Raw genomic sequence first — 10,283 nt, forward strand, 5'->3', positions numbered from 1 at the left:
AGCGGTTCGACCCGTTCACAAATGGTCCCTTTCCTCAGTGCCATGATCAGTGCTGGTCCAAGATCTTGATGCAATAAATGAGCTTTATGGTTCTGGACACAGAAGATGAGCTTTTACAACTGATCACCTCCTCAAACGGGTTCTGTTCATCTCTTTTTTAAGAAGAAGGCAATGTATCCCATGAACTGAAATTAATTAGCTGTTTTTCCTTTCCTAGCTTTCCATGCATGCCACAAACAAGGTTCTACAATCCACACATGGATGAACAAGATTAGGAGCTCATCCCTAGCAAGTCTGGCGAGTTTTGGGTAGGCACGACCAAAGCTATCCAAGAAAATCCCATCCGTGTGCCGTATAAATTTCAATTTGCTCATGAGCTTATTGTCTGGATAATCATTCCATGAAAGCTATCTTCATATGCTGTGTGTGGATGATAGAGGTTAGATTCTCGTTGGAGAATGATAGAAGTGGGGAGATGTTATTTTCATTTCACAGTTGCTTATCCCACCATCTCTTTCTCTCTTCCAGCTGCGTTTCTTTTCTCCATTCTCGCTAGCTGATGTCAATAATCTTGCTGGCGGCAGCACTGTTACCTTACAAGTTTTTTTTTTGTTTAATTTGATGTCCAGATTTACTGGACAAAAATGTATAAAAAAGGGAAGATTTTTCACAGTGCCAAAACTGACAGTGAGCTGTTGAAGAGAATAGAGTGCGTCCTACCCCTTCTTTTTGTATTATAGTTTCTTCCGATTTGAGAAATATATATGTACGAGATCTTAGTTTATAATTATTTATTTATATTTCGTAAAATTCTTTTATGTGTGCTTTGGACTTCCATATAATGGTATTAAATCCTTTCTATTAGAGAATATAAAATCCTCCTAATCTTCTTTTACTGGCTGGATTCAGTTCTAGATTAGAAGTCATTCAATTTTTTTTCCTATCAATGATTTTTGATCTTTGGCAAAATAATCACACATGATATGTCCAACACTAGCCATTTAACCATAGCTTCTCCGTTGATTCTAATTTCTTTTTTCAAAAACATATTAGATATGTAGGTTGTTTTAACACGTTTTCATCCTTAAAAGTATAAATTAAAAAGCTATGACAAGCATCTAATTAAATAAACCAATAATTATTTATATAAATAAATAAAAACAATTGTTAACAATAATCAAAAGAGAAATTAAAAAAATAAATAAATATAAATCAAGATATTTAATGAAACAAAATAAAACATTCACCTAATTGTATTTACTAAACTTGTTTTTTAACTCAATAAAAAATAAATTTATATCCTAAAAAATTCATGACCTAAAAGATAAATACAAATGAAATTGATTGAATAAATTCATAATCTAAAAAAAAAATATAATCCAAGGCCCAACACATTAGCAATATTATTTAAAAATGAAAGGTTTTTTTTATTTTGAGAAATAAATTTTATTTGTATAAATCCCAAAAAAATTACCAATGAATTAAAATAATATATTGAAAAACAAAAAAAAATCTAATAAAAATTATATAAAAAAATAGCATGCAAAACTCGTAACCTAAGTCATAGGACCATAATAAATCTATAGAAAAGAAATTGAAGATAATTCACAAAATTAATATTAAAAAAATGTAGAACGATAAAATCACACAAACTCAAATCCTCAATAAATCAAATATCGAAAGATGAAATTATAAAAAAAATCAATTACATAAAAGGATTTAAGAAAATCAAGGGTGAAAGAAAAACACTAATTAGAGGGCATATAAAAAATAGCTTGATTAAAAGAAAAAACAAATAAAAAAATAAGGGTTAATTAAAAAAAACAAAAACAAATTTTGATCGAACGATGAAATGGATAGAAAAAAAAAACTTCTACAAAAGGGCAAAGGAAAAATAATTAAAATTTTAAAAAATAAAAAATAAAATGAAATTTTTGTTTTGAGAAATTGTAATTGAAGGACTAGATTAAACAAAAAAACTTCTATAAAAGAAATAAGAAGAAAATAAAAAATTAAAAGAATAAGGACTGAAATTAAAAAAATAAATTGCAATTAAAGGACTAAATTGAAAAACAAAAAACTTGTTTAAAAGGAATAAGAATGAAATAAAAAATTAAAAGAATGAGGACTGAAACTATAAAAGATATAAGAATGAAATCAGAAATTAAAAGAATAAGGACTAAAACTATAAAAGGCATAAAGATTGAAACTAAAAATAAAACATATGAGTAAGTGTAATTCAAGGAAAAAATTGAATAACAAAAAAATTCTATAAAAATAATAAAAATAAAATAAGAAAGGAAGAGAATGAGGATTGGAATTTACAAACAAAAAACCAAGAAGATAATTATATACTTGGTTGTCAGGAGAGAGAAAAAAATAAAAAAATAAAAATGATAATCAGTGACAATTCATTCACTATCTTCTGCTACACGTCACTCTTTGTGAAAAAAATACAATTGTGTCTACAGAGAGATGACAAAAGGCCAGATTTGACCGCCAAGTTGAATGCCACCTATGCATTAGTGTGTGTTCTATGGGCGCCAATAATTTTTTGGTTTAAATATTCAAAAGTCAATTTGAAAATATTAAAACACCCTTCTAACCATGTTAATTATACAAAATACTTGTGTGAAGTATAAATATACCCCCAAATATAAAGTTTTTTTTTTCTCATCCAAAGTTAAATTCGTATTTGCATTGGATATAGATAATAAAAAAAGATAAAAAAAACCCATCTCTAGCATGCCATTAATTTTTTTTTATTTTAAGGGCAAAGAAGTATTTTGCCTATTAAAAAGTTTGTGAAAAGTCAGGTAAAAAAACCTTTCTCTAGCATGCCATTAATTTTTTTATTTTAAGGGTAAAAAAATATTTTGTCTATTTAAAAGTTTGTGGAAAATAAAAAAAAGTATTTTTTTTTTTATCTTGAAGTGGTCTTAATAGTCTCATCTTGAGCCAAAATGACTTGCTCTACCACCACTAAAGTTAGTTAGGATAGGCACATTTAAACCCAACTCCACAATAGCACATCATGGTTATATTAGAGATGCCTATACTCGTAGGTTTACTTATGCATACCTTGAACCTAATTGCTAAGTTTACTTATGCATACTAACTTTTTATATTATTGATACTAGACATTTAATGTTAACATGATTTCCTTACCATTATGGATCTCATGAAATGATGTTAAGGCATCTTTATGTCAAAATCTAGCCCACCTATCCATATTATTGCATATCTAATAGTGTAAAAACTCATAATTGGAGGCTATTATCATTCTCTATTCATATATTTGTTGTTTTATTCATGTAAATTAATGCGATTCATGAATATATAAACATCTATGAATAAATAAAGAATTTTGGTCATTAATTTACTTACAAACACACAAAAACATTCTCTTCTTCAACATTTGAATTTATCATCCTCATTTACTATCTTTGCAACATACCACACACAACCTCTTATGGCATTTTCAAGGAGAAAAAACAAATTACTATATAGTTTTTTTAAGTAATGTAAATATAGTTTTTTTCAATACATGCACTCAAATAAAAAAAATATTTTAAAAACCCATTTATACTTTAATATATTTAATATTTATATTTTTTATTTTTTTGTGGAGATGAAAAAAATTATTTTGGCTCTTTATTTAACCATGTTTTTTAAACTGCAAAATCAAGGGGTTAAAAAATTAGATTTGTACTTTTAGCTCTCCGATAAGAGGATGTTTGAGTGAGAGGCGTGGTTGGTTTTCTTTTTTTAAAGCTACCACACCTCTTACTAAAAAACATATATTTTGCATTGAGGATCTTGGTCTGGTGGTGAGAAAGGTTTGTCTCCTTCCGCTGTTCCTGAGTTTGAGTTTTCATGTGCATATTTGTCATCCTCGCGGTGTTTTACATGCCTACTAGATTTGCAGGGTATTCGGAGAGGTTTGTCTCTTTCCGCTGTTCCTGAGTTTGAGTCTTCATGTGCATGTTTGTCATTCTCGCGGTATCTTACATGTCTACTAGGTTTGTAGGGTATTCAGTGGACCGTAAAATTAATCGTAATACACGTAAGCTGGTCCGAATATCCACATAAATAAAAAAAAGATTTTTTATTTAAAAAAAATATGGTGTATGCTTTAAGATATTCCTTCTATGTATATTCATTGACTTAAGTATTACACGAAGGATCTATTTTACAAGATTTCATGGACTGTGAAGGCTGAAGCAATCTAATTTCTTCACCTATCACTTTCAAAGCTCAGTAATCAGGTATAAATGGATTTAAAACTTCTTAAAATCTGCTCCACGCTTTGTCAGTACTCTTTCCAAATCTGGATTGTTAACTGCAGTTGCAGATCTAGTTATCTAGCAAAGTACTAGTGCTTTTCAAGAATTGTTGTCGATGAATCACTGGCTGCTAAAAGTTCACTTTCATGGTCCCCAATTCGATGGCAGGGTTTGGGCACTACTCTACATTTCTGAATCGTCCTCTAAAATAGTTGGCTACTGGATTTTTGCTAGTGGGGAAGATGAGTCGTGCTTTTTCATGATTTTGTCCTTGAAAATCTCAGCATTAACCAGTCGTCTTGCTCCATGTATCCCTCTGGAACAGTTGTTGTCTTCCCCAGGAGTAGCAGGCTGGCCGCAACTAACACGAGGGAGATAGATGATTGGACCCTCAAGGGATCTGGACCTTTCAGCCTCTCTTCGGAGCAAATTGATTGGCTAGGATCGTTGCCGAGTTGCAATTGCAAGAGTCTTTGAAAAGGTGCCTCTGCTGGTAGCCAAATTGTTCAGCTTCGAATGAACACAGCTGAAGGAGTCGTCGCCTGGGTAATATCTGATGCAGCACAATGGAATGTAATGCATTCATGATAGCAACAAGTTGATTATTCTCCACCAATTTACTGTATTGCGTTGTCTCTTTCGTCCTCCCAGAAGACATCATTAGAGATTATTATTTGGGTGATGAAAACTCAAGCACTCCTTGATGTTTTTGTGTCTTTGATATTAAAAGAAAAATGATTGACATGGAGAATCCACTGTGTTCCTCAACACGTATCATCATTATTCATCCCAATAGTATAATTATTATTCTGTCTAAAAATTAATCAATTTGCTATTGAGTGTAATAAAGTATTTTACACAGGGACCCTTAGGCATTATGTTACTAATAAAAAGATATTCAGTCCTTTTATCTTTCAAATAAATACTATTACGTCTAAAAAAATTAAAAAAGTAATTAAGAATAATTTGGTATTTTTATCTTTTATATACATATTGTGTATAATCCTTGTAAGTAAAATTTGTTGCATCCAGAGCCTTTTTATATTTTTAAATTTGATTTTTTAACGAACATAAATAATATTAAAAAAATTATTCATGCATAAAAAATATACGACACTAATGAAGTGGCTCTAAAGAACTTTCGTCTCCTTTTTTTTTTTATTATTATTGTTAAAATGTAAATATGCTTTTTATTTATTTTTATCTAATTTAATTCTTTTTTTTATTATTAATATTATTTATTTTAATTTACTTTTTTCTGCAAAATGATATAACACAAACAGCATAATATAGCACAAACAGCATATTAATCATCTAAATGCATCAATCATACAATTTCTTCTCCCCTCTCAAGGAACACAAAATCTCACCAAAATCAAAACCTAATCTACCTGCCAAAGCAAACCAGCAAAGAAGAGCAACACGATATTTAACAACCTCTTTTGTGGCTGATTATTTGGCAACCCCTTTTTGTGGTTGAGTTATGAAACCATGCAGGTGAAATCTGGAGTCATGATGAGAGGAGAAATTGATGGTGAGATCAAAGAGATTGATGGCGAGATCAAAGAGATTGATGGCGTGGGTAAAATTGCGGGGGTGATGTGATTTTGATTATGTTTTTACTAGTTTTACTTGAGACACATCAATGGATTTAATAAATATATTGCAAAATGATGGGAATTAGGGCTTGATATTGTTCGGTTGATAGGGAGGACCTTTTTAAATTCGCTTATTAAACTGAATTTCCCAGATAATCCTTCCATTTTTTAGCTCGCAGGAACAAAGATACTACATACCCTTTTCTTCTTCTTCTTCTTCTTCTTCTTTTTTTTTTAAAAAAACCTAATCATGAATTCTGCATCATCTATAATAAACTTGAGATCAATTCTTTCAAACCTGGTGATATTAGAGGGTGAATGATGTCACCAAGTTTCGCTCTTGTTTTTGGAAATGTGGTCTAAACGAAGTTTGTTAAAATTCAATTTTTCATTTAAAATTTATTTTTTTATTTTGAATTGTTGATAAAAATAAATTAAAAAATAAAAAATATATATTTTTAAATATATTTTTATATGAAAAATATTTGAAAAAATAATCATTATATCACTTTCTTTGACTCCCAGGAGAAGCTATGTTTTTCAATTACAATTCATCCACACAAAAGCGAGGCTAGATCTTGAAGGAGAGAGATGGACATAAGCTTCTTTAACAAACTACATTAGAATAGGATTGTTGGTTATGGTTTAAGTAACAAGGTGTAATAATAATTAATTACAGTTTAAAATATTTTTATTTAAAAATTAATATATTAAGATAATATATATTTTTTAAAAAATTATTTTTAATATTAACACATCAAAACAATCTATAAATATAAAATAATATTTTTTAATAAAAAAATTTAAATCCAAAAAACACCAACCTTCCTAAACAAACTTTTTATATCTTGTTTAATTTACTTTTTAAGTTGTTATCTTAATTATATATGTAATATTTTTTAGTGTTGTTATACCGTATTTTGTGATAACATTAGTTAAGGAAACACGAAAATTCCTAAACAAACCTTTTATATCTTATTTAATTTACTTTTTAAGTTGTTATCCTAATTATATATGTGATATTTGTTATACCGTATTTTGTGATAACATTAGAATTATATTAATAATTTTTTTTTTATTAAATGTGGTGGTCCCACTATCACACGGTGTGAGACCATACACAACATATCCAACTAGCTTTTCTTTTATCTCTTTTTAAAGTATAAAGAAGAAGAAGAGATTTCTTAAGTACCTACGATGCCAGTAGCAACGTGGAATTCCTTTTTATGGTAAAGTTGGGGAGAACAATGAACTTGGCATGAAGGTTGAACCTAACCTCGATCACTTGACTTGCAAACCGGCCACCATGCATCTTATCTTTTACACTTTTTTTATGTTTTTTTATTTTTTCTTTGAACAGATCTTTTAGACCTCTAGGCTTTAAGTTCTTCTAGATCTTTTAAATGATAACTTTATTGTTAAATAATTAAATTGAAAGACTATCACAGAACTCTCACAAATGTGGCCTTACATGGCTTATCTTCACGGGGAAAAAAATAATCTTATAATTAATTACTTTTTTAACAATCCGAAATCAGACGTTTGCTCTGCACAGGAAAAAACAAATACCAATCACACAAACACCCCTTAATTTCTTCTTAGCCCGCCATTGAATTTGTGTAGAGAGTTTAAATTTCCTGTTTTGTGCACTTCAATTTGGATTGATTGCATTTGATCAGGCAAGATGTGGTCCAGTTGGTTTCCATAGTTTTTATAATTTTAAAAAATATTTATATAGAAAGTTTTATGATAATTTTAATAGAATTCAACTAGCACTATGATCTATAAACAAAATAAAAAAATAAAATAACTAAAAGAAATAAAAAAAATCATGAACAGGGACTTATTGATCTAATCTGTACATGAAAACAACCCTGAATGATTGTACTACTTAACCTTTTATTGGACCGAATTCATAGAACACACTGGAATAATTTCAGTCCACCCAATATTCCAAATAAAAATTATATTTATTTTTTTTTATAAAAAAAACTGGTTTAAAAGTTGATTTAACTAATCTAAATTTTGTCTTGGAATTTAATTTTTTGTACATTCCCAAGTAAAATCTATCCTGATTGAGGACTAAGTTTAATTTGGGATATAAGGTATGTTGTAAATTAATTATTAAGAAATAAAAAAAATATTGTTATCAGTTAGGAAAAATTATACATATTTAAACAATTTTTGGGGTAGCTGATCAGAATTGAAAGATAGAATTCATATTAACTAATTCATAAAAATAAGGGGGCAAATCTAAATTTTTTTGAAAGTTGGGAGGTATTTTTATTTAGTTAATATATTTTGAAGTAAACTATATTTTTTAAAACATCTCATAAAAAAAATTTAAAATAAGTACATTAAATTTTTTAAAAACATTACTAATTTTATCATGTTAAGAAACCATCTTAACCCAATAATTTAATCTATTAAATAAAATTTTAAAATATAGAATATAATTTTTATTATTCTGTAATACATTCTATTAAATAAAATTATTTTAAACTTAAAACTTGCATAGTTCTAAATTAATTTGTGTTTAATTTTTTATTAAATAAATTAAAATAATAATATTTAAATTTATAACTATTTATTATTAAAACTTTAATATGATATTAAAAAAATATTTTAATATAATAATTTAAACCAGTAAATAATATCATGCTATCAGAATGACTGATCAGACAATGTTCACGGGATCCCACCCGGATAGATAGGCATCAATTGCTTTTAGCTATAAAAAAGGCCAAGGCATGCTAGGAAATGCCCTCTCAAGCGTGACGTGGTCCTGTAATCGAATTGAAATCAGCAAATTCATAAAACCATACGAAGAATTACAGTTTCTTCACAACTTTCATGCATATTTTCTTCACCTTTTATCCAGTCTTTGAACTCCGGCCAACATTTGGCTTCTTGCCAAGGAAGAGAGAATGGTAGTGGGGTTGTTGAATGTCCCCCGTTATTGTTTAAAAATATTTTTTAAATAATTAAATATTTTTATTTTTTTAATTTTAAATTAATATTTTTTTGTATTTTTATTATACAGATATGAATGCATTATATTAATTTTTGTAAATATAAAACACATATTTTTAATATATTTTTAAATAAAAAATATTTTAAAAAGTAATAATACAGGCTCCCAAATAATATTTATTGCAACTTGCTGACAACATGCAAACCATGATCCCAAAGAAAGCAGGTTGGCATGCTTGCATAGCTCCACTCTTTCATGTTATTTTATATTAGCAAGTGGTTATGGCTTCCAGAACAATCATTCAATACTGTTATTTTTATTTTTATTTTCACATAAAAGTGGATTTATCAATAACTTTCATAGTGTGTTCTTTGTTTACATGAGAGTGTTTTATATATATATGATTATTTATTATTGCTTCTATGATTTATTTATTAGAAAGAACGAAGAAAAAAAAGAAGAGAAAGAAGACTGTTTTCCATGAGAAGCAATAATATTATGGTAGCATTTGGAAACACAAATCAAATTCTATTTGGAATAAAAAGATGATTTTTTTAATATTTTTAAAATGTTCTGATATGTTTGATGTTAAAAATAAATTTTAAAACTTAAATAAAGAATATTATTTTAACATATTCTTAAATAACTTTTTTTTTTTAAAATAATTATTATTATGACATCAAACATTATCTTTCTTCCCGTACTATTATTTAGGTGAATTTAATATATATTAGTCCTTCGAGCATATACACACTTTCTTGATTGGGTGATTCAATTACCAATCTTATAAATTAGGTCCACCATCTATGTCCATTTCCTCAATCAAAAGCTCCTGTGAAAATAATTTTAGACCTTGCCAATTGTTACATACGTTAGTCGCATTTTTTTATAACTGACCCCGATTTTCCCAAGTTTTTAGTAAAATAAAAATAAATTCAATTGCTGATTTCAATTTAAAACTGGAGAGGTAAAATTAATACACATTCGAACAAAATTTATACTTTAATTACACATGTTGAATGGATATAAAATATTTTTGTATTTATACTTTAATCTAAAAAAATTAGTGTTTAAAAGCATAATATCCTTTTTTTTTTCGTGTGTTTCACTTTAAAAAAATAATCGATTTTGTATTTTTTTAATATTTTGTATTATTTTGATCTGTTAATATAAAAATTAAAAAAACAAGTCTTCAATGGTCAAAACCGTCATTGTAATTCCCAACATCTCTCCCACGCCACGTAGTTTGACTTTAAAGGAAACCCATTAGGCCTAGTGGTGGTCACATACTCACATTACACGCTAAATACCTAACCACCTAAAAAAATCATTATCAATATTCAATGAACAAAACAACAATGGACTGTCACCGCACACAATCTCTCTCACTTTTTAAAAATAATCTTTCTGTTTTTATTTATTTAT

The sequence above is a fragment of the Populus euphratica genome, unplaced genomic scaffold (assembly GCF_000495115.2).
Source record: "Populus euphratica unplaced genomic scaffold, PopEup_1.0 scaffold32.1, whole genome shotgun sequence".
Classification (NCBI taxonomy): domain Eukaryota; kingdom Viridiplantae; phylum Streptophyta; class Magnoliopsida; order Malpighiales; family Salicaceae; genus Populus; species Populus euphratica.